At 40.7% G+C, this 26745-nt stretch overlaps 1 protein-coding gene across 1 annotated transcript in view; it reads right to left on the bottom strand.

Annotated features, from left to right (window-relative positions):
* The window catches only part of frmd6 (FERM domain containing 6), a 133531-nt gene extending 110419 nt beyond the window's left edge, over positions 1-23112 (bottom strand). Inside the window, exon 1 of the mRNA XM_063048729.1 lies at positions 22717-23112. The gene's annotated coding sequence lies outside the window, so the exon portion shown is untranslated. The remainder of the gene's footprint in view (positions 1-22716) is intronic.
* Positions 23113-26745: the final 3633 nt, after the last annotated feature.

Below are 26745 nucleotides of genomic sequence, written 5' to 3'. Positions count from 1 at the left end.
GTGAGGTCAACGGCAAACCTGTGTGTCTGATATGCTCGCAACAAGTGACTGGCAAAAGAGTACAATATAAAACGACACTATGAGACGTCACACGGAGAAAAATATGACAAGTAAGCAGGACGACTCAGAATGCAAAGGGTAAATGAGCTTGAAGCAACTCTGAAAAAACAGCAATCAATGTTCACCAAAAGTCGAGAGACTTGTGATGGAGCTGTCAAGGCCAGCTATATTATTGCCAACAAAATAGCTGCTGTGTCAAATCCATACTCAGAGGGGGAAATCATCAAAGCATGCATGCTGACGGCGGCTGAGCTGGTGTGCCCTGTGAAGAGACAGGCTTTTGGTAGTATTAGGTTGTCAAGAAATACTGTGGCAGAGAGAATCAGTGACCTTGCAGGAGATTTGAACAGTCAACTAAAAGACAAAGTGAAGTCATTTATTGCCTTCTCTATTGCAATTGATGAGAGCACAGGCGTGACTGATGTAGCTCAACTGGGAATATTTATTTGTGGTGTTGATGCATCTTTGACCGTCACCGAGGACTTTGTGGAGATGGTGCCCATGACAAACACCACAATAGCGAACGACATTTTCTCCAGCCTCATCGAGGCCTTGGACAGACTGGGGGTTGAGTGGAGTCACGCTGTCAGCGTGGCAACAAATGGCGCATCGTCCATGGTCGGGAAAAAGGCAGGTGTTGTTGCAAAACTCCGAGAGAAAGTTCAAACAGAGAATCCAGACCAGGAATTCTGGAATTTTCATTGTATTATACACCAAGAGGCGTTATGTAGCAGGAGCCTGAAAATGGACAATGTCATGGATGTAGTAATCAAAACGATTAACTTTATTAGAGCCAAGGGACTCAACCATTGGCAATTTGACACTCTTTTGTCCAAAAGTAATACTGGACATGGCCTACCCTACCACACTGAAGTCCGCTGGTTGAGCAGAGGGGTTGTGCTCAAGTGCTTTTTTCAATTACGTGTGGAAATTGGACTATTCATGAATGAGAAAGGGAAGCCAGTGGCAGAGTTGGATGACCCAGACTGGCTTCATGATCTTGCATTTTTGGTGGATATAACAGAGCACTTAAATGTGTTTAATGTTAACATGCAAGGCCGCAACAAACTTGTTATGGAATACCATGACAGCATTCATGCCTTCAAATTAAATTAGGCCTGTGGGAGATGCAACTATCTCGGAGCAACCCAGCTCATTTCTCCTCTTTGCAGTCTGTGTGTGTCGCTCATGGGAATAATGGCAACATGGACAGGTACAAGGGCAAAATATCACAGCTGAAAAATGAGTTTCAGAATCGTTTCTAAGTCTTCACTCAGCTCGCGAAGGAATTCTCACTATTTTGCTCGCTGTTTGCTGTCAACGCAGCATCAGATGTGCCAGAGGAACTCCAAATGGAACTAATTGAAATTCACTGTAACTGGGCTTTGAAATATAAATTTGAGACTGTGGGTCTGGACTCATTCTATCAATACTTGGGACCAATGTATCCCATGATGAAAGACTTCGCCTCAAAGATCCTTTGCATGTTCGGGACAACATATCTCTGTGAGCAGGCGTTCTCCATAATGAATATTAACAAATCTAAACTGCACTCGCAGACATCTAAATGACGTTATGAAAATCACAACTGCCCAGAAACTGGTCCCTGAGGTTGACAGGCTGGTTAAAGCCAAGCGATGTCAGGTGTTTGGAAGCAGCAAGTGAAAAATGAGTGACATTGTTCGATGCACTGTGACATGTCAGCAAAATGCATTATGAAATATTGAGTGTCATAATATTGTGACTCATTCATTTTCTGACTATTCTATTCCGGTAAATGTGATCACTTAAATAAAAATTAGAGGCTAACTATGTTCATTGTCTGAGTTTGATTGCTGGAAGCAAGCTAATAAAAATTAGGTGCAGTTGTGTAGCCTACATTTACTATTTGTTTTGTTAGGTCTACATTTGTGTCTGCTAATGTTCGATTTCAAATGGTTTATTAATGGAAAAGGTGTGGCTCCCAAGACAATCTTAGCCAAAATATCATTGTTTTTTCTCTCTCTCATCACAACTTTCTTGTAGCCTACGACTGTAAGTTAATACTAATCATAAAAATAATGCTTGCTATGCAATCTTCTTCATAACAAAACGAAATTCGTAAAGTGAAACACTTTGTAGTTATAGCAGAGACTGAGACACATGACAGCAGGTTGAAAAATCGAAGGCAACGAAAGCTGAGGGAGCATGTGCACATGCACAGCTGATCCAGCCCGCATGAAGTCGCATTTTGCCCAATCCGGTTCGTGACCAAAAACGAGTTTGACACCCCTGCCTTATACCCTAATTGCATTAAGAATGCTGGAATAGAACAGGCTGGTGGTTTAACATCACATTTGCAAGTCCTGGTGTATTCAGTAATTTGCATCACCACTCGGGGAAGTCCCCCAAAAGGTTGGCAAGAGGATCTGGAGCCAAATGGAGGGCATTATCTGCTAGGATTTCCGCTGTTCCTTGTCTCCTGATCATTAGGTCTGGATATTATCAAAGTGGATACCAGAAGTTTTTCCAAGCATGTTAAAAATAAAAGAGAAATGAGAGTGGATATAGGACCGCTAGAAAATGAGGCAGGAGAAATAATAACGGGGAACAAGGAGATGGCTGATGAACTAAATGAGTATTTTGCATCAGTTTTCACTGTGGAAGACACTGGCAGTATGCCAGATATTGTAGTGTGTGAAGGAAGAGAAGTGGGTGCAATTACTGTTACAACAGAGAAGGTGCTCAAAAAGCTGAAAGACCTGAAGGTACATAAGTCACCCTGACCAGAGGAACTGCGCCCTAGGTTTCTGAAAGAGGTAGCGGTAGAGATAGAGATGGTGGTGGCATTAGAAATTATCTTTCAAAAGTCATTGGGCTCTGGCATGGTGCCAGAGGACTGGAAAATTGCAAATATCACTCTACTCTTCAAGAAAGGGGGAAGGCAGCAGAAAGGAAATTATAGGCTAGTTAGCCTGACCTCAGTGGTTGGGAAGATGTTAGAGTCAATTGTTAAGGATGAGGTGATGGAGTACTTGGTGACACAGGACAAGATAATACAAAGTCAGCATGGTTTCCTTCAGGGAAAATCCTGCCAGACGAACCTGTTGAAATTCTTTGAAGAGATTACAAGTAGGATAGATAAAGGGCAATGCAGTGGTTGTTGTATATTTGGACTTTCAGAAGGCCTTTGACAAGGTGCCATACATGAGGCTGCTTACCACATTAAGAGCCCATGGTATTACAGGAAAGTTACTAACACGGTTAGAGCATTGGCTGACTGGTAGGAGGCAGCGAGTGGGAATAAAAGGATCCTTTTCTGGCTGGCTGCCAGTGACTAGTGGTGTTCCGCAGGGGTCAGTGTCGGGACCGCTTCTTTTCATGCTGTATATAAATGATTTATATGATGGAATAGATGGCTTTGTTGCCAAGTTTGCAGATGATACAAAGATTGGTGGAGGAGCAGGTAGTGTTGAGGAAACAGGTAGGATGCAGAAGGCCTTAGACAGATTAAGAGAATGGGCAAGAAAGTAGCAAATGAAATACAACATTGGAAAATGCATGGTCATACACTTTGATAGGTGAAATAAATGTGCAGACTATTTTCTAAATGGGGAGAAAAATCCAAGAATCTGAGATGCAGAGGGACTTGGGAGTCCTTGTGCAGAACACCCTGAAGGTTAACTAGCAGGTTAAGTCAGTGATGAGGAAGGCAAATGCCATATAAGCATTCATTTCAAGAGGTATAGAATACAAGAGCAAGGATGGGATGCTGAGGCTTTATAAGGCACTGGTGAGGCCTCACCTTGAGTGTTGTGAACAGTTTTGGCCCCCTCATCTTAGAAAAGATGTGCTGGCATTGGAGAGGGTCCAGAGGAAGTTCACAAGGATGATTCCAGGAATGAAAGGGTTATCATACGAAGAACATTGGAATTCAAAAGGGTGTGGGGGAGGGATCTCATTGAAACCTTTCGAATGTTGAGAGGCCTAGACAGAGGAGGTGTGGAAAAGATGTTTCCCATGGTGAGGGAATCTAGGACAAGAGGGAACAACCTCAGGACAGAGGGGCACCCTTTCAAAACAGAGATACAGAAAAATTTCTTCAGCCAAAGAGTGGTGAATTTGTGGACTTTGTTGCCACATGCAGCTGTGGAGGCCAGGTCGTTGGCTGTCTTTAAGGCAGAGATGGATATTTCTTGATTGGACATGGCATCAAAGGTTACAGGGAGAAGGTCGGGAACTGGGGTTGAGGAGGAGACAGAGAAAAAAAAGGGATCAGCCATGATTGAATGGCGGAGCAGACTCGATGGGCTAGATGGCCTAATTCTGCTCCTATGTCTTATGGTCTTTTATTGATAAGACATCCAGAATATTGGAATGGCCTAAGTGGTGACACAAGGGGCAGCCGAGGCTGGGTTAATTGCTTGGAATAGTCTGGACTACCTGAGCAAACTGGAACCAGCTCAGAACAGACCGTTTTATTACATTCCAGTTAGTTTTATATTCCACTGGGCTCAGGCCTTCGTCTTGTGCCTCGGTGAGCGTCCTGATCAATGCTTAAAGCAATGTAGCAGTATTGTGAAGATTTGGCCATTTACAAATTGCTCCACGATCTCTGTTGTGAAGTCACATATATTGCCAGTGAACAGCAAGATATAATAGCAGTGCAAAATTTCAAAACATGTCAGCTCTGTGGCTCACAATGGAACGATGTTAAAAAAAGTTATGATGACAGCCCACTTATTCATCAACAGCTATTCTATTTCTTCAAAAGACATTCCTTAAAGTTTGTATTAACTAAGTTTTCTTCTATAATAATTTGCATTATTATAGAAAATTATGTAGTAAAATTGAAAGTAAAAGCAATAACAATATAAAACACTAGCACTATACTAGCTTCAAAGCACAATTTCACCTAATTTGGTCTGCAACCTTTAAAACAGCCCGGCTCATTTAACCATGACCCCTGCCTCCTAGTAAGGAGATTGTAGTTCAAGCCTCACTCCAGAAACCAGAGATCTGAACTGGGACTACTTTAGAGCAGTACTGAGGGAGCTTCAAGACATCGAAAGTGCTGTCTTTCAGACAACATCTGCTCTCTAAGCTGATATAAAATATCCAATGAGAATGCAAGGGTTAGTGACAAAAGCAAATAGTTATGCCTTAATCAACTTTATATAATGAACGATCTGGTCATTATCACAATGTTGTTTGCGGTTGCTTGCTGTGGACAAATTTACTGTTCTACTTCCTGCCTTACATCAGCGGCTAAGCCATTGACTGTGTAGCTCTTCGTGGCATTCTGAAGCAATATGATCTTTGCGTTCTTCCTAAACTATTCCTTTCATTCACTTATCAGCTCACTGGTATTCAAATAATAGGAATGAATTAAAAGGTGGGGGAGTACAGAAAAATTTATTCTTTGTAAATGAATGATTAACAAAAGTATTTGTTTAAAGAACACTCCGTAAACATTTAAAAATTCCACTCATTTCACATAATCTGCATTTGAGTGGGATCCAGTTAGAGTTACATTGTTTCTTTCTCTGGTAAACTCATTTTGCAGATTTTATTTAAACAATCAACTCAACCAGTCACATTTCAAACAACCATGTAACAGGACAGGGGAGCAAAATATAAAGAGGGCACACATCATGGTGCAGCAGGCAGAACAGCTCAGGCAGAGGTTCTTCAACTGAACAAAGTTACCGACAGCAAAGTTGCTCATTCAGCCTCTCAAACAATCTCTTTGTGCTGGGTAGATTCACCACAGATTGGTCTCATAACCCTTCCATGTTGCATTACTTCATCCCCATTCCCACTAAGAAATCAAAAAGGCGAATTATCCACCAGGAAGTATGCCTTATCCAATATTTACCAAGTGGTCGAGAAGTGACAGAAAAAGAACCTTAGAAGTAGAAGAGAATCTGCAGATGCTAGAAATTCTGTACAGCAATACACACAACCAAAGTGCTGGAGGAACTCTGCAGGTCAAGCAGCATCAATGGAGGAGAATAAACAGTCGACCTTTTGGGCAGAGACCTGTTATCAGGATTCATTTAGGTAAATAAAGAACAGTTCAGCAGCTTCTCACAACACAAAGAAACTTCATACGCACAGGTATGCATACAGCATGGAAATGGGTGATAAGGGATCTGAGTGGAGTCACGGCCACCATGATGGGATTTGGCAGGTGAATGCTCGGATGATTCCTTTGTTTACTCTCCTTTGTGTGGGCGATGCAGGAAAAAAGAACACATCCGGAAACTCTGGAGGTTAACTGGTTATTTCCTATATTGAAATACAACTGGAATACTCATTACCCAAAGCCACACTTGCAGTGTAAAGAGATAATGACACACTATGGCAACAGGGATTGCTGAAATTTACTCTCAATACTTTGAATGATATTAATGGTGGCTGTTTTGAAAGCTTGAGTGGAAGAACCAGATCATAATGAATCACTTCCAGTCAGGGACACGTTGGCAATAATATAATCCAGCTGCAGTTGGTGACTCAACTCACAACTTAAATGCAGACTATTTGACATCTCAAACTGGAACAGAGGAACTTGGATGCAGTTAGCAGTGCCTAGATTCATCCTTCCCTACTTTGACTTTTTGAATGACCTCACTGTCCAAAGGGAATTGAAATACAAGGGACAACAACTAGTGATGCCCACTGCAAAGTGCACAGACTTAAGCTCATTCAATGTGAAGGCTAAATCCATAAGGTTCCTCACCGCTGTATCCCTTTATTGGACAAGGATAACAATATTGGTTAAACCAGAATCGGAAATGTTTTCTGACTGGTTTATCCACATCATCCAAGAGAAGATGTGAGATTGCTACAAAATGAGATTGCGGCACAGCCTTGGGTGAATCGGAACTTCATGAGGGAGAGGATCAAATTTTGTCTGATCTTTGCTGCAGCTTTATCAAATTTAGCTACTGCACAGCTCAGCAAAAAATAAGTTTACAGTTTACATCTGCAGAATTGTCAGTACTTGCAAAATGATAGGGATTGAGACATCATTCCATTATCCTGAGCGAAAAGGCAAATTCAAGAATGCCTTCAGGAACAATTCTTCATAAAATGCAAGGAGTTTGGTAATTGGGAGTTTCTAGCTTTATTGGTCAAGAGCAAAACATCTAGGGAAGTCCTGCAGTTCACTGTTTCTAACATCAGTAACATCCTGACACCCTAAACAAATTCGTTGAGGAAGTCTCTCGTGTTTGTAGGTTAGAACAGGAAAGAACACCAACAAATATGGAAAGCACAAAATTACAGTGTTCCTTGGCCTCAACAAATAAATGGAATAACAAGAACTTCTGGTAGCCCAAGACAAAATCAGCCCCCATATCAATGGTTTCTGTTTCTGCTTCTGCATGTGCTTTAGTTGATTTTCAGATTTCCTCACCTGGTCTTTACTTTACTGAGCAGGTTTTTTGGGGTTTCAGAATGGTGATCAGGAGAAGTGGGAAGTCTGGGTTTCCCTATATACCCTACCATTCAACTCCACAGCAGGCAAATTCGTTCTATCTACAACTCCCAGCTGAGTATGGAATATTGTGGAGGTGCCTGCAGGTCTGGACAATCTTATGGTGGAACTGGGGAAAATGGAAAAGGGCCTGTTACCCATCCTGAGGAGAAGCTTCACTGCTGATTCTTGACCTGGAGATATGAACTTGTGGTTTCCATGTGCAGGTAATCTAATACTTTGAGATTTTTGGCAGCTTCAAGGTGCTTAGATCTTCTTAGGCTAGAAGCAGCAATCTGTCATATTTATTGCTTCCTGGAAACTGGATTCACAAGGACTCAAGGTTAATTTAAAGGCACTGGGGTTCATTAGCTTATTTAAAACATTTATGCACTTCCTGGGATTGGATAGGCTACTTAATCCTTATTTGCTCATTAACACACGGAACTCAGCAGGTTGCAACCGTATTTCTCAGATTTTCCCAATTTAACCCTCCCCTGTATTACTTCCAACCCCAAATGCTTTCAAATCTGGGTCAGGTAATATGCTAGATTCCTTTGTCTTCCCTCTCCTTCATGTATACTTGTACAGCTGTGTACTCTTACAGATCCTAAACCTACTGCAAGTTCTCCTGATAGCTTGCTATACAAGGTTTCAACTACTACGGTTCAACTACTATTGCAAGAACAAAGCCAACATCTACTCTACTGCATTTGTAAGAGGAAAACATTCCGAAGCTCTTCATATGAAGAGTAACAACAGATGTTGGCACCAGGCTACACAAGTTGACATGAAAGGGCAGATGACCAAAGGCGTGGTCAGAGAGGAAAATTCTAAAGAAGAGGAATGAAAAGATGACAGGTTTGGGGGAAGAAATTCAAAAGCATTGAAATTGGTCACTCATCAGTGTTGAATTGAATTTGTGAATGCTCAAGACACCAGAACTAAAAGAACCAGTGAAATCTGTAAGCGAGGATATGAATATTAAAATCATGGCCTTGTTGGGTCAGTTACTATTTCAGCAGCATTGGCTGTCAGACACAGAATCAGTCAGCAAGTCAAAACAAGCAGCAGTTATGAATGACATGTTTCCTGAGGATAGAAAATGGTGAAAGGCTGTGGATGCACCAGAGTGGTTAAGTCTACAAGTAATAAAGACACCAATGAGGTTTCAGCGGAATGTCCGCTGAGAGAGGGCCAGTTTTGTAACAGTGGTAAAAATCCCAGTGCTAAAACAGAAAATCCAGAGCTCACATAGCAAAATGTAATGCCAAAACTTGTGCTGTTCCAGGAAAAACTGGATATACCTTCTAATATCCAGACTCCATTATGCTTGGTTCAATGACATTGCCCTATGCTGACCACACCCATTAACTGCAGCAATGTCACACAATGAAATACACTAAAACAGAGCCCCCCTATAAAACACAATTATCTACCTTATTTCAGAATCAGAATCAGGTTTATTATCACTAGCATGTGACATGAAATTTGTTAATTTAGCAGCAGCAGTTCAATGCAATACATAATCTAGCAGAGAGAAAAAAATAATAAAGAAAATAAAAATAATAATAATAAGTAAATCAATTACATATATCGAATAGATTTAAAAAAGTGAAAAAACAGAAATACTGTATGTTAAAAAAAGTGAGGTGGTGTCCAAAGATTCAATGTACATTTAGGAATCGGATGGCAGAGGGGAAGAAGCTGTTCCTGAATCGCTGAGTGTGTGCCTTCAGGCTTCTGTACCTCCTACCTGATGGTAACAGTGAGAAAAGGGCATACCCTGGGTGCTGGAAGTCCTTAATAATGGACACTGTCTTTCTGAGACACTGCTCCCTAAAGATGTTCTGTGTACTTTGTAGGCTAGTGCCCAAGATGGAGCTGACTAGATTTACAACCTTCTGGAGTTTCTTTCGGTCCTGTGCAGTAGCCCCTCCATACCAGACATTGATGCAGCCTGTCAGAATGCTCTGCACAGTACAACTATAGCAGTTTTTGAGTGTATTTGTTGACATGCCAAATCTCTTCAAACTCCTAATAATGTATAGCCGCTGTCTTGACATCCTTATAACGACATTGAAATGTTGGGATCAGGTTAGATTCTCAGAGATCTTGACACCTAAGAACTTGAAGCTGCTCACTCTCTCCACTTCTGATCCCTCTATGAGGATTGGTATGTGTTCCTTCATCTTACCCTTCCTGAAGTTCACAAACAGCTCTATCGTCTTACTGACGTTGAGTGCCAAGTTGTTGCTGTGACACCATTCCACTAGTTGGCATATCTCACTCCTGCGCACCCTCTCGTCACCACCTGAGATTCTACCAACAATGGTTGTATCGTCAGCAAATTTATAGATGGTATTTGAGCGATGCCTAGCCACACAGCCATGTGTATATAGAGAGTAGAGCAGTGGGCTAAGCACACACCCCTGAGGAGCGCCAGCGTTGATCGTCAGCGAGGAGGATATGTTATCACCAATCCGCACAGATTGTGGTCTTCCGGTTAGGAAGTCGAGGATCCAATTGCAGAGGGAGGTACAGAGGCCCAGGTTCTGCAACTTCTCAATCAGGATTGTGGGAATGATGGTATTGAACACTGAGCTATAGACGATGAACAGCATCCTGACATAGGTGTTTGTGTTGCCCAGGGGTCTAAAGCCTTGTGGAGAGCCACTGAGATTGCGTCTGCCGTTGACCTATTGTGGCGATAGGCAAATTGCAATGGGTCCAGGTCCTTGACATCCCCATCCCCATTCTGCTCCTGCCCCCTCCACTCCTTAAGTTTTTTTTTACTTTTTAAACAAAACTAAGATCTGAATTCTATCCATCCTAAACTTCAAATGGCATATTCAGACGTTGTGGTTGAGAGGTCTGGTCATGTGGAAGCAGTTATTACTGCATGAAAGAAATGAAAACCAGACAAGAGTGCATTTTGGTCAAGATGAATTCATGCTGGATGAAACAAATGATGCAGACTCGATTATGCCAACAGATCAGAAAAAAATTCTTAGGTACGCTTTATTTTGACAGGTTGAGGAACAATAAGTAAGCTGACATGCTAGTGTTGAGACAGCTAGATTGATTTGGCTCCATTAAAGCTGCAGACAAGTATCTGCATTAGAACCTTACAGTATTTAATTAGATGAGAGGTTAAATTAGAGGTTTTGGTTTAAAGGATTCATTTGATACTCACCTTAAATCAGATCCAACTATTTTTAGCAGGAAACTGAAATATGACTTTGGCTCTTCTCATCCCATTGCCTGTTAATTTGCAACACAAAGATGTGTGGCACTCAAATCAATGTAGAATTCCCCAAGTCATGCAGATATCTCTTCTGTGACTGCTGACTTGAAATAGTCTCAGCTCACTGAACTTCAACACAGCAAAGAATCAAATGGATTTTAGTTGGCAGCAATACTGCCACTGAGACAAAAGGTAGAGGGTTTAAGATGTACTGTGGTGATACAGACATACAGTATTGTCCCTTGGCAGCAGCATTGAGGGAAAGTTGCTCTGTCAGGAGCAATGTCTTCTGATTGAGACATTAAATTGAGGTTTTATTTGTTCAGAGGGCACATATTGGGAAGAAAAGCATGGGAGATCCTCCCAATGTCCTGTCCAATATTCATAACTCAATTAACTTTATAAAAACAAATTTACAGATTGTACCACATTAACAGTTATGGGAGATTGTTGGGTGAAAAGCTGGTTGTTCATTTTCTACATTGCCATAATTCAAATGTACTTAGTTAGCTGTAAAGCATTTAGGTTCTACCACAGTCATGAAAAAAAAATCAATTAAAAAATTTCTTGTTCAGGGTGACAGAACTTCCAATAAGTGTTACCAGAGGACCAAGTTTGTTGAAACTTTACAGTCTGAACCATTCTTATACAAGACTGTTACTCAAATAGGAAAGAGCTGAACCATATTTGGTTAAGTTATGCAATTCTTGTTTTGAATATTTATGTTGAATTTATCCTTGCGCTGGATGATTCTCCTGTTAAAAAGAAAATTTATTCTGTACTTGCTGGAAGCATCACATGTTTGGTTTCCAAGAGTATTGCAACATATACAGTTTAGTCCATCACGATAATGGAAAGTTACATAGAAGATGGGAAGAGGATCAAGTTCTTCAAGCCTGCTTTGCCATTTCTGGTTGATCCTCTACCTCAGGGGTCCCCAACCTTTTTTGCACTGCGGACCAGCCGACCGGGGGGGGGGGGTAGGGTTGCCAACGGACAAGAGTAGCAGTCAAATGCGTTGTTTCCCAAAAAGACTACAATGACCATGAAGCCTTGCGCGGGCACCAATGCGCATGCGCGTCGTTACCCGCCGATCCCCGATTCCCCCCCCCCAAGCAAATCCTATTTGGCGATTCTGTTCGTGGGGGTGGGTGTTAATCACTACTGGAATATAGGTGATAAGTGGGTAATACACTCAATTTTGTTTCTAAAAGGGTTTATCTAACGAATTTAATATTAAACACAGAGCGCATATTTTCCTCGCATGAATATAATGATAAGTCAATTATCAGGAGAGCTTGAAGTAAGTGTTGAACGAACTTCCAGTAGAAGTGGCAGAAGCAGGTTCGATATGATCATTTAAAGAAAAATTGGATAGGTAGATGGACAGGAAAGGAATGGAGGGTTATGGGCTGAGTGCAGGTCGGCGGGACTACATGAGAGCAGCGTTCAGCACGGACTAGAAGGGCCGAGATGGCCTGATTCCGTGCTGTAATTGTTATACGGTTATATAGGTCACTTATAAGTCAATAGCATCATAACATTTTAAGTAACATTTGGATATTAAACGCACAGCACATATTTTCCCCGTATGAATATATAAAATTATTGCAACACACCAATATCGCTGAATCAGTGGGAGCCCTGGGCTTGTTTCCTGCAACAACACAGTCCCATCGAGGGGTGATGGGAGACAGCGATACTCGAAGGGGGTTCCTTATGTCCAGTCTATTCCGCAGTTTAGTTTTCGTTGCATTCATTGCAGAAAACTCCGTTTCGCAGAAAAATGTTGGAAATGGAAGCAACGTTTCAGTGCTTTCGTGGCTATCTCAGGATATTCAGCCTTGACTTTGATCCAAAATGCCGACAGGGATGTTATGTCAAACATACTTTTCAGCCTGTCGTCACTTGCAAGCTCGAGGAGTTGATCGCCTTCCCGCCCTGACACGGATGACGCGCGGGTCATGACTGTGATAGGGAATGAGGAAAGGTGCAGCTGACTCATATCGCCAATCATATCGCTTCCTCGCAGCCTGGAAGCGCATGCTCTGCGGCCCGGTGGCTGGGGACCACTGCTCTACCTCAATATCATATTCCAACGCTCAGCCCATACCCCTTGATGCTTTCTGTGTCTAGAAATATATCCAATTCCTTCCCATTTATATTCAGCAATCTGGCTTCTCCAGCACTCAGTTGTAGCAAATTCCACATCTCACCACACTGAGTGAAGAAATTCTCTGTACCCTCAGGCCCAAATCTTCTGCTATCTAAGATGTGACCTTTCATTCCAGATGACCCAGTTAGAGAAACCGGCTCCTTACATCCACCCAGTCTTGCCCTATCAGTATTCTGATAGTTCCAGCTTCCTCCCCCACTTCTAAACTCTAGAGGTTGTGAACCTAGCTGATCTAATCTCTCCACCTACAGAAGTCTAGTTATCCCAACAATCAGTATGGTGAACCTTAGTTGCTCACCCTCTACAGCAAATCCAAAACTGCACAATATACCAAGTGTGACTTCATTATGGCCCGGGTTAATTGTAGTAAACTATATTTGTTCCCATTCTGAATCATCTTGCTATGAAGGCCAAATGCACCACTTGCCTAACCCACGTTTGTATTGAGAGCATTCATCCCTTTACCAATTTGAGATTCCCAGCGTTACCTACTCATGTTAATCAGAATAATAGGATCTAATTTTTGCTGCATGGGGAGTTGTTATACCTCATTTCTGCTTTTTTTTTCCTTGAACAGCTGCATTCAAATTAAAATTTTAAATTCAAACATTCCTTATTCAATGACCACAGGAAAAATCCTAGTAAGTAACCTCAACCAGGACAAGGTCAGTTTACTGGGGCAATACTTCACTGTTGCTCTGAATATACAACTAGCAAACTCTCTTTTAATTTTTCCCCACTTAAGTAAAAGATGTTCAAAGATAACTCCTAATTTTGCATAATGAGTTTGGGACTTTGCATCTGAAACGTCAGAGAGAATATGCAAACCCAGACCAGATGATTTATTACCACCTACTATAGGTATCAATAGTATTGAAAGATCCAATTATCCAGTCCTATTCATGGGATTTAGATGGGCAGGGCAAAAACAAGGAGAATTGTACAATCAAAGGGAAAACTCCAAAGATAATAAAGCAAAGGGAACAAAAGATAATTTATTTTAGATAAATCTTTGGGAAGTAATTGGGACATTATTTTAGTAGAATATTATCTATACTGGAAAAGTCGTCCCACCAGTCAATAGAAAGCTCATTTCCAACATGCATTCTGTTCAATGTAGTTGAATAAGGAATGCTATTTTCCACGAAATTGGTGACCAAGCAATGAATCTTAATGGGAGCAGCTGATTTACACATTTTTAACTATAAATCATAAATCATCTGAAGTTGCCCAATTTACATGTGGATGCTGACTGTCTCCATTACTCAGGATGCCAAAAACTTCAACCATTAAAAAATGGTAGCATGGCCTAGAGAGTGTCATTAGTTGAAACTCCTGTTTAATGAGCATTTACGTAAAGCATCTTCTTGATAGAGGAATAAAAGCCAACTATCACTCTAGCAGTCTAATAGTTTAATAAACAGCTAAAGATGTCCACGTTAGTTTATTAAAGTAGCGTCAAGGCATTTTGGTGGGTAGCAACTCAAACAATATCCCCTCTTAATAGCAGACTGTGTTTGTGATCGAGCATTGTTTGATGTCAGTTCCAAGCATTACTCCAAAGGGCCTTGGCACTTAAAGGCACTTTACGGTACATATCACTGGACAGCAAATTTTTTCAAACTTGTTGCCTCCTCAGAATTTTTTTTTTGGTTATGATTGACTGCTTGAAGCTGAACACAAATAAAACTGCTTGTGTCACGTAGGAACTTGGAGAAACAAGAAACTAACATTTATTAAATATAACGTGTTTAATTGCATAATGGGTGTTAATGCTTTGCAACAGTTCAACTGAGCTAAAAATGTTTTGTTGATGATTTTCATTTGTACTTAGTGTCTGAGGTGTTAAGTGTTCAACAATAATCAGACAGCATTCGTGGATACCATTTGGCCTGATACCATTTCTCCATCACCGCAATGTTCTTGGTGAAATCTTTCACCATACTCTATCATTGACAGTGCCAAAATTTGCAGGGAAGAAGTCTAAATGGGAATGCAGAAAACGAATCTTTAGCGACATGTTATGATTCATGGTTTTGTATACTTGAATTATTTTGTCAATCAGTTGCACATAGTTTGCTGCTCTGTAGCTGCCAAGAATTTTCAAGAACATCCTTGAATAACTTACATGCGATTTTCTCTGGTCCCACTAGAAGTTCTTCAAATTGACTGATTTGATGACATTTTTGATTTGTGGACCAACAAAAATGCCTTCCTTAATCTTGGCATCAGTTATTCTGGGAAACATCTGTCTGAAATATCAAAACCTTCACAGAAATTTTCGTGCCTGGTGACAACAGATTCTGTTCTTACTGTCTTGAAACCAGTAATTCTGCTTTTGCCTTTGACAAACCCAAGTCTCTGACCAGGTCATTTAACTTAGATTGAGCTATCGGATGAGGTTCCCTTGACATAAAATGTTCAAAATCTGTATCAGTATCATTTTCCACTCCTGGCTGTATACCATGGCATCTGTCGGCCTCCTCTGGAATTCACTGGAAGACTATGGTCATGTAGCACACGTCTCATGACTGAAGGGAGATTGGGCATTCAATGGATTTCTGGTTTTTAGTAGACAAACCAGACACACTGGTCAGACAGAAGTAGCAATCTGTCACATGATCCTTCTGCTCTCACCATATCATCAGGACAGGAGCTCGGGCTGTGTCTTAGTCATCAATTTTACACCCAAAATAGAGTTCATAGGCTCTCTTATTAAGAGGAGTCATGCCTAGTCTTTGAGATTTAAGCATATACTCACCACAAATACATCAAAAAGTATCACTATTATTGCAAGTTTGGCTCAATATTTTGCTGTCATAAATACACTAAAATTACAATTACTTTATTATAATAAACACACACAATATGCTATGTACGTAGAGCATGCACATTAACATGATTACATCTATATCAGTTTGTGAACACAATGCATAGAACGGTGTGTGTGTGTGATGCTTTTATAGCCTTTCTAAAACCTATTCTGCCATGCAGCATCCGCCCTGCAGAAACATGCCTGGGCAAGATAGAAAACTCTTCAGCTTATGTTGTGGGCAATATTTTAATTTACTTGAATTATGAAATGAAATGGTGCAAAAGAATGGTGCATGATAGGGAAAGCTCATGGTGACTTTCATGACTGGCAACCCAAAATGTATAAAATACACCCAAAAGTATGCAGGAAGCAAAATCTTTGTTGTCCAATGTATGCACAAGGGAGATGAAAAGGATACAATCAAATATAGTCCAATAAGGGAAAAAGGTGCACATATTAAAAGCCAAATTTCCATAGATAGAGGTAAACGAGATGAATGATAAATGGGTGAGTGGATTGATCATTTGGTGGGAATTTGCCCAGCTTTCCCATGTGTTTTATTTTAATTTTGTTCCTGCAAGTCATAAAATATCATTTGAAATACGGCTTTGATCCAACTTCATATTTATGCATAGGAAAGCAGCTATCAAAACACTTGACTTTTCCTTCACTGACTTTTTCTGTCTCTCTTGTATACGTTTCCCATTCAGACCAACGATTCAGTTACTCCCTCCAGCCTCAATTCTTCACAATTTGCTTTCCATTTTGAAAATTAAGCATTCTTATCCAAACTTTATTTTAAAATTATTAATCTACTAACCAGATTTCACTTTTGGTTACAAAATATTCATTTCTCATCCATTCTGGTTAGCTGGAATTTGAGCGACGCCTAATTGAAGGCTGAACTTCAAAAACTGAGTTGAGCTGCCATGAGAAAAAAATACATGGAAATGTAATATTGATTCTTGATTAATAGTGGAATTATGCGAAAAGGCAAGGTGCTGGTGACGTGCTCAATGTCAAATTAATAACCCAGAGACTTGGACTGATAATTGAGAGACTCAACTTCAAATCCCACATTAGCAATTGAGTAATAATATGGAACTTAGAAGCTTTTTCTATTCATTATAGGATTATGGACATTCACTGGCAAAGGCCCAGCATTAAATACCCATCCCTAACTGCCTTTGAGATGATGGTGGTGAGCTACTTTCTTGAGCCCCATTTCTATGCTGCACTGCTCCACGATGTTACGACTAGGTCTAACGTGCGCAGTTTGAGTCAAACATGGGTATTTGCATGAAACTTTAACCCTGGTCCAAAAGTAGAGGAGTTGGGATGAAAGTGGATCTTTCTAGAATACAGCAAAAAGTGCATGCTTTCTGGGCGGAGCAAGAGCCCGGGTAGAAAATATTTTCTTGGCACTCCATAGAGAGATAATCAAAAAGTAGATATTTCATACATTTACTATATTTCATGCTTAAATTATTCAAGGTAGAGCAGTGGATGTGGTGTATATGGATTTTAGTCAGGTGTTCAACATGGTTAGCTCATTCAGTAAGTCAGCAGGAATGATTTGGCTGCATAGATTCAGATTTAGCTCGCCAATAGAAGACAGAGGTGGTAGTAGGTGAAGCATATTCTGCCTGGAGGACAGTGACAAGCAGTGTTCCACAGCAATTTGTTCTGGGTCTCCTGCTCTTCATGATTTTTATAAATTACCTGGATGAGGAAGCGGAAGGGTGAGTTAGTAAATCTGCAGATGACACAAAGATTGATGGCATTGTTGAGGGTGTAGAAGGTTGCCATAGTTACAAGATAGGATGTAGACTTGTTCAGAGAAATGGCACATGGAGTTCAATCTGGAAAACTGGATAATAATACTCTTTTGGAAGGTCAACCTTGAAGGCAGAGTACAGGGTTAATGTCAGGATTCTTAGTAGTGTGGAGGAACAGATGGATCTTGGGGTCCAAATCCAGAGATCCCTCAAAGTTGCCACGCAAGTCATAGGGTAGTTCAAAAGGCAAATGGTGTGTTGGCCTTTATAAGTCAGAGGATTGAGTTCAAGAGCCAGGGTAATGTTGTAGCTCTATAAAAACTCTGGTTAGACCACACTTCGAGAATGGTGTTTTGTTCACACTTGGAGATTTAACAGGATGATTCCTGAATTACAAGAGCATGTCTAGTGATGAAAGGTTGAGTGAGGAAAGGTTGAGCAAGCTAAGGCTTTGAAATGAAGGAGGGTGAGAGGTGACTTCATAGAGGTGACAGAATAAAAGGCGTAGACAAAGTAGATAGCCACCCCATTTTTATCTCAGGGTGGCAATAGCCAATACCAAAGAATATCTGTTTGTCTGATTGATCTTGTACCAGATCAAAGGGTCAACACTACATCATGGGCCAAAGAGCCTGTACTGTTCTATGTTCTACATTCTGTCAAGACAAAAAAAATTTCCACCTGAGAAAGCCGACAAGCCATTAATTTAGCACCTCAATGAAGTGTCGGTCTAGAATTGACACAAACTGGAATCATAGAAAACTACAGCACAGAAACACGCCCTCAGTTCACGCTGAACTATTTAAACTGTTTAGTCCCGTCGACCTGCCCACAGACCCCTCCCAACCATGTACCAATCCAAACTTCTTTTAAATGTTGGAAATCAATGTCACATCCACCACTTGTGCTGGCAGCTGTTACTACCCTTCAGTGAAAAGCTTCCCCATCTGTTCCTCTAAAACAGTTACCTGTCAGACTTCTAGTGGGAGTCTGACCCAGCCTCAATGAGAAAACACTGCTTGTGTTTACCTTCTCTATAACCCTAATAATTTTGTATACCTCTATCAAATCTCTCCTCCTCCTTCTATGTTCTAGGGAACAAAGTCCTAACCTATTCAATCTTTCCTTATAAATCAGGTCCTCATCCTTATAAATTTTCTCTGTACTCTTTCAATCATATTTACATCTTTCCTGCAGATACGTGACCAAAACTACACATAATACTCCAAATTAGGCCTCACCAATGCCATATATAACTTCAACATAGCATTCCAACACCTGTATTCAAATCTTTCATCTGTGAAGGCCAATGTGCCAAAAACTCTCTTAATGACTCTACCTATCTGTGACACTACTTTCAATGAATTATGGGCCTTTATTCCCAGATCCCTTTGTTCTGCTGTACTCCTCAGTGCTCTATCATCCACTGTGTAAGGTCCTACTGAAATGTAACACCTCACACTTGTCTGCATTAAATTCTATTTGCCATTTTTCAGCCCATGTTTCCAGCTGGTCCTGATACTGCTACAAGCTTTGCTAGTCTTCCTCACTGTTCACTTTGCTCCCCAACCTTGGTGTCATCTGCAAATTTGCTGATCTAGCCTCTTAGAATACCTTCCAATAACTTTCTCTGAACCTCTGAATCGATAGGTGATCTCAGAATGGTGGTGCTACTGAAAAAAAATCATAAAATATCACAGGGATACATTGACAAGTCCATAGTGCCTCCGACAATTCAACAAGGGCAATATCCCATTCTCTTTCCAAATCTTTATATGTTCTTCACTTTCATAAAGTTTCATTTCCTTTTTAGCTCCATATGTTCTTTGCATTACTAGTCTCCTTGAGTTAAACATTACACACTCTAACCACCTACTGTAAGAAAAAAAGCTTCACATTTCCCTTTTTTCTCTTCTGCTGATAATCCTTAGCTTTATCAAAGAACTTACATTCTCAAAACTCTTCTAAAATTTGATGATATTTATTAGGTCTCCCTTAATTCACAAAGATGGTTGAGTTAGGGAAAATTGTTCCCGTACAAGTTATGATTGAATAGGCAAATTTACTAATATCAAGATTTTACTTACAAGTATGATACATGTAACTTGTCATAAAGGCATATAGCTTAGAAATAGATCTGTCAACCTATCACCAACTATCAACTCCCCATTTACAGTAATCCTACACTAACCCTATTTTATTTTCCCCACAATGTTATCCACTTACCAGATTCACTCACTCACCTGTACACTCAAGGCCATCAAACCCTCCAACCCGTAAGTTTTGGGGATCTGGGAAGAACTTGGAAAGCCCGGAAGAAACCCAAGGAGTCACAGAGAGAATGAGCAAAGTCTACATAGTCAGCACCCTTGATCAGAATTAACTGATGTGTGAGGCTGAAGTTCTACTTGCTGTGTCACTGCATGACTGTCTAAATCTATAAATGAGAGAAAGGAATCCATTGGAAGCCAGGCTGCCAGATGTCACAAACCAAATTTCTGGAACTCTTTGTATTCCTCATTGACTCACTGTCATTTCTCTATCTAAAAGATCTTTAAAGCTTAGCTCTCGCCATGATACAATGTAGAACACCTGGGATGCTGTCCTTGTTAGTTCCTAATGCTCCTCAGTTACATTTTCAGACTTTAGATTGTATTAGAGATGCTATGCAAATACAAGTTTTATCAGTAAAATTTAAAAAAGCAAAGACAGACCTAAATCATTCAAAATATTCTTCAGCTTATGGTCAACCTTCAGAAATATCACCACCTGTATGCATACAATATTTTAATAAATGTAAGTTAAATAATTTTGAGTAGATAATTATTCAACCATTTAGTCCAAACAGTTTCTAGCAGAATTATGGATTTTGACAGTAATGGGTTCAGCCAGCAGTATTTCAATGAACCCCAAGTCTGACTGTACCTAAAATTTGCGCTGATGAACCACATGATATGAAAGCTATCACAAACTGTTAAGCTATCATTTGGCAAAGTAATCGGCAACTTATCAGGAAGGCTGGTGCAATGGAAACTGAACACAAGGGTTTTTAATAGTTTCAAATCAGGATCCCTCGGAGTCACTAGTCACTCTTTACTTTCAAACATTCAAGATTTTTTTTTGTAAGACTTAAAGGCACGTTCCACAAAAGTGACAGTGTGAACTCACCCAGAAGTTTTACAAGCTTGGACCATTATCACTTTCACCAAGAGATATAAAATGTTGAAAGACTTCAAATCAATTGAAAAATGTTAGAGCTGAATATTGATTATAATGGTGTAGTCAATTTTAGTTTACTGTGTGAATCACATTCCAGCTGGCTAAACAAGCCAAATTTTTAAAACTATGTCCAAGTATGCTTAGAGTAAGAAAGGCAAATCCTAACATAACAGCTGTTGACAACATCATCTGTTTACTGGAGTGGCACCTCCCAGGTACAAGCCATCAGGGAAACAGAGGCTTAATGATTCGAATAAGCTTCTATTTTAAAAATAAATCAAAGTGAATTAATTTATCAATGTAAATAAGAACCATTTGACTGCAGCAAGATATTACCATATGGGAAGCAGGCCTCACTTGAGGCCCCTGTTTTCAGTGGTTTCCTCTATCCACATATTTTGTCAATGTGTTTTTATTCATTGCATTTTATTTTTACCATACGGCTTCAGAAATTCCAGGCTTAGTCAGTTACACCGAGCCTGTCAGTACCCATAGTCTCCATTCCGAAAAAGAACACATTTCAAAGATAGTTTCAACCTTTCCTTCATGGATGTGTCACTCATGATCAAAATAAACTCCCAGTGTCAAGACATCTTAATACAGGGTATTTTTTAAGGAACTGGCTTAGCTTGCCTCCCCGCCCCTCTCCACTCCCCATGTTGCATTGTTTTCGAAAAGCAGCAGTTACTCCCTGGAGTAACACTGGGTGCAATTAAAGTCAGCTTTAATTGACTTCTGCAAAACTGCAGATACACCAAAAAGCGATATTTCCTGTGCCCTTCCGTGTATGTCCACGATCACAGGGAATCGTACTTGGATTCCAGTATTCGCTTAATAGGCAAATTAAAGAAGCCCCAGCGAACAATCAAAAGCCCCTGAGCTTTTTGTTCTTGTTGGAATAGTGAAGCAAAAGTCATGTGAAAATAATTGGAATGGCCACAACATACCCACCGCCTTCACTACAATGCTCAGTGGAATAGTCTATTCAAAACTGCGGGAACATTCTATTGGATGCTTGAATGTTTCGCAACAAACATTACAACATTTTACTTTTATTTACGGGGTCCAATAGGATCATACAGAGTAATTTAAATATTGTACAGAAATTCAGGGAAAAGTGGGCTGGACGCCCGTTGTGCTCATTGACTCACGCTCAACAAGGGTGCCTCCACCCCAAACACTATTAATTATTTTATCGTCCTTAAACAACTGACAGAGTAGTTCGCAATGTCTTAGCACCGGGGTGAACATGCAATGCTTTGAATAAAATAAGGTTTAGCGAGGACTTACAACCTGTAAAAACATCCTCAGCAACATTCACCGATCCCATCCGAGAAGTCAACTCACAGAAATCTCAGAAAGGAAATGACTCGCATTCTTTAAAAATTAAGCCACATGCAGTCCCTCAGCAGAAGTGACTAATCGTATAAATTGTACCCTGCGGCACTGAAGAGAAGCAAATGTAATCGCCTCCAAAATCTTAAAAGCTTATAGAAGAAAGATGGAAGGCAAAATGTTTCAGACAACGTAAATCTTACAGATAAACGACAACCGGATACATTTACCGGGGATCTTAAAGGATCGTGTAACTGTCCCATAGGGTCTTTTAGGAACTGACGAGAGCCAGTCAAAACCACAGGAATGACAGTTTCCCCCCCCCCTGTGAGCAGCTACAGAGGGGGTTTGCTTCAAACATTCCCCAACATAATACGATTTATGTAATAACACCTAGGATTAAAAAAGATTCTATAAATATCGTGAAAGTAAATAGTTTACAAATAAGTTTCACACGTATATTTGAATAAAAATTAAGTAACTTCATTCTTACTCTAATATGTATACTTCGAAGTGCCACGGTACGGACTTAGAAGCAAATTTCTAAATCCACCCCCCCCCCACCATTGGAAAACAAGACAAACGTTTTTTTTGAAAGATGGTTAAGTAGAGCCAGCGCTTTCTTACCGCTGGAAGTCCTCCACTAGATGCCACGAAGGAAGTTGCCTCCAGCAGCCACAAATCCAAGCGAAATGTCCGCTGAAGATTCACTGAAGTGGGGAAGAGTTACTGTAGCTGAGACAAACTTCACTGCCACATCTCCGCTGCTCCGGCAGACACAAAACTACATATGGTTGTCGGCTGAATTCCCACATGTGCTGGGAAACATGAAAGGGTACAACTGCCGGCATACGTCTTTTCAGCAGTGTTTGTGCGCTCGGTGGAGGCTGCCGAGGTTGGTTCTATCGTGCTCTTTCTCTTCCTGAGCCCACGTCGGAGTCCTACAGAAATTCTACAGCTGGAACTCATCGGAGCATTTTTAGCGCTGCGTGTGTTGCAATCCCCCTCTGTTGATTACTCGGATGGTTTGCTCCACTCTCTAACATGCCAGCTCCTGTCTGGCTTCGTGTGCTACAGCTTTCATGTATACACATACATGAGTGAGCAGTTCGCTGAAATCCGGCCAGCACGCCGCCCGTTTTTAAAAATGTGACGACTTTACAAATCACTGTGCGCCCTTTACCCCGCGCATTGTAACCTTTTCAACAATCACCTATAGTCACCCTGTCTTTGTTTCGTTAATCCACATCAGTGGCGCTGAATTAGCAACGTTTCTGTAGTCAAACTTGTTTTAAATAAGAAGGTTCTTTTGTTCTGGTTTTACAAATCAGCTAATATCTCTTCCAATGTTCCGTCACGAATCACCATATTTTGAACCCTCATGGCCCCATCTGCTAACATGTTGCATGCAGACATAGTTCTATATGTTACACCCTGCGGCTAGAATATGAATACTTCTCAAAGAGCTGATCACAGGGCCTGGAAGCTATGCTGGCGTTTCCATTCAAAGTTCAAGTTCAAAGTAAATTTATTATCAAAGTACATATATGTCACCCTGAGATTCGTTTTCCTGCGGGCATACACAGTAAATCCAAGAAACACAACAGAATCAATGAGAGACCATGCCCAACAAGATGGACAAACAACCAATGTGTAAGGGGCAATGAATTATGCAAACACAAAAGGAATAACAATAATTTAGAGTCAGAATACCACAAATTATATTATGACCAAACCATTATTACAGATAGGATAACCCATAATAACAGACCAGATATAATAAAATTAGAGGATAAACAAGCAAGAACAACTTACCTAATAAATATAGCCATTCCAAACACACATAATTTACAGAAATCAATAAGTGAAAAGCTCAAGAAATTTGCTGAATTAAAAGAGGAAATTGAAAGACTATGGAACATGAACAGAGTATACATTGTCCCGATAGTGATCTCTACAACTGGTATCATCCCAAAGTCACTAAACAGTAGCATTAAACAATTAGGCCTGCACAGCAATATCTATGTAAATCTTCAGAAAGCCACAATACTAAACACCACTAGAATAATCCGAAAGTTCCTAGCAATTGACAAATGAGCCTTGCTTGGCTATGCCTGTACCTCAGGGTTTACCAGCTTGAGCTGAGAAAAGATGTTTTTAACTTTTTATAATAATAATAAGGATTCAATATCAGCAACATGAGATAAAGAGTCCTTGAGAGTGAATCCATAGTTTGTGGTGGGCTCAGTATGTGGTGGAACAGTTCAGTGATGGGGTGAGTGAAGTTGTCCCCTCTGGTTCAAAAGCCTGATGGCTGAGGGGTAGTAACTGTTCCTGAACATGGTGGTGTGCATCCTGAGGCTCTGTACCTTCTTCTTGATGGCAGCAGCATGGCCTGGGTGGTGGGGAGTTGGGTCTGTGTAAATGTGCTCAATGGTGGGGAGATTGCAGTCTGGCACCATTAAGCTGGATTTTCAATTTCCTTCCTATATGCTGATTCATCCCTAATAACAGTGATGACATCTGCAAACTTAAATATGGGATTGGTGCTATGCTTAGCCTCACAGTCATAAGTATAAAGCAAGTAGGGCAGGGGGCTAAGCACATAGCGTTGTGGTGCACCTGTGCTGATGGAAATTGTGGAGGGGATGTTATTACCAATCCAAACTGACTGCGATCTGCAAGTGAGGAAATTGAGGAACCAATTGCATAAGGCGGTATTCAGACCAAGGATTTGAAGCTTATTGATTAGTTTTGAGTATTAAATACCGAGCTGCAGTCAATAAAGAGCATCCTAATGTATGCACCTTCACTGTCCCTATGTTGCAGGATTGAGTGGCGAACCAGTGAAGTGGCACCTGCTGTGGATCTGTTGCAATGGTAGGCAAATCGGAGTGGATCCAAGTTGATACGTTTCATCACCAACCTCTCAGAGCACCTCATCACTGTGGATGTAAGTGCTACTGGATGATAGTCATTGAACAGGTTACCACATTCTTCTTAAGCACTGGTATAATCGAAGCCTCTTTGATGCAGGTGTCTACCTCAGACTGCTGAAGCAATAGGTTAAAGACATTGGTGAACACACCAGCCAGTTGATCAACACAGGTCTTTAGTACTTGGCTAGGTACCCCATCTGGGCCAGATGATTTCCATGGATTCATTCTCCTGAAGGATGCTCTCATGTTAGCCTCAGAGACTGAAATCATAGGGCCATCAGGGGCTGTGAGAGTTTGTGATGGTTTCCTCCATGATTTGAAGGTCAGAACGAACATAAAGGGAACTGAGTTAATCTTGGAGTGAAGCTATTTTGTCTCCAATGTTCCATGGTTTCACTTTGAAGGAGGTAAAAGCATTCAAGCCCTGCCACAGTTGCCAAGCGTCCTTTAGTGATTCAAGTCTGGTCCAGAATTGTCACATTGTACATGGGGTGGCTTTCCGAAGATTGTACCTGGATCTCTTGTATCTTACTTGGTTGCCGGACCCGATTGCCACAGATCTGCTCCTCAGTAGACTTGGATCTCATGGTTCGTCCAGGGCTTCTGGTTGGGGAAGATTTTCTGGAGACACACTTGTCTACAACAGTTCTTATAAAATCTATGAGAACATTCGGATCCTCTGAGACCTCGAACATGGCTAAGTCCTCTGTCTCTAAGCCACACTGAGATGCATTTGGTGAGTATGCTCTCAATGGTACAGCGGTACTTTTTTCAAGATTGGATCTCAGTAGACTTGGATCTATGAGAACATTCGGATCCCCTGATGAGACCTTGAACATGGCTAAGTCCTCTGTCTCTCAGCAATCCTGTGGCTGTTTCTCTGCCTCCAGTGACCAGCTCTTTCTTGTACTTCTCTCTGGAGCCTCGGCCTGTCTGGAGGTTGGAGAAGGGAAGCCAAGTAAATCAGATTTCCCTTGAGCAATTTGAGCACAGTTTAGATTGGGGGATGGGAAAAGTGGCAATCAATCTTCTTGTATAATGAAGAAAGTCAAGATTACATTTTGGCAACTGAAGTGGGAAAACCTACTTTTCTGGTTTTTCAAAGTACAGCATTATTGAATTCTAGTCTCCCCTGCACAGTCTCCAAGTACATTTACAGCCTTTCAGGCAGACAGCATTTGACTTCAGATTTCCCCCCTGGACAGATTCTCACATACTAGTAAGGGTCACATAACCCAGAGAACATGGCCTGGAATTAACCACATCTCCCAATGTTAAAGAGACTCAAGAGTGCCATGGAGCAAAGGGATCTACTGCAGCTCGAAGTCAACCCCATTTAGACCATTTCCCTTCTGCATTTATACTTAACAGGATGGTTCACTACAAGTTTCTCATTAAAACTCATCAATAATTTCTTGGGTCAGTTTGTAAAGGCATAGAATGGGATTTTTAAAAAGCACCAATAAATTTGCTTCATATGAAATGATTGTGCACTTAAGGGAATTCTTTATAAATTTGTTTAAAAGCCAAAAATAAAAATCACAGAGCACCAGGATGACACCCTAGGATAAGATGCAAAAGACTGAAGAACCATAATTAAAGAGCCAGTTCATTGCTACCAGACAGAAAAGGGATATGGGGATGAAAGAAATATAGGAGACTTCCAGGTTCAATAAAGATGGGTGATATTTCCATAGATGATATGTTCCATGACTGA

This window comes from Mobula hypostoma, chromosome 1 (assembly GCF_963921235.1).
Source record: "Mobula hypostoma chromosome 1, sMobHyp1.1, whole genome shotgun sequence".
NCBI lineage: Eukaryota > Metazoa > Chordata > Chondrichthyes > Myliobatiformes > Myliobatidae > Mobula > Mobula hypostoma.
Note: the sequence above shows the minus strand (reverse complement) of the source record. Positions and strands in the feature narration are given on the sequence as shown.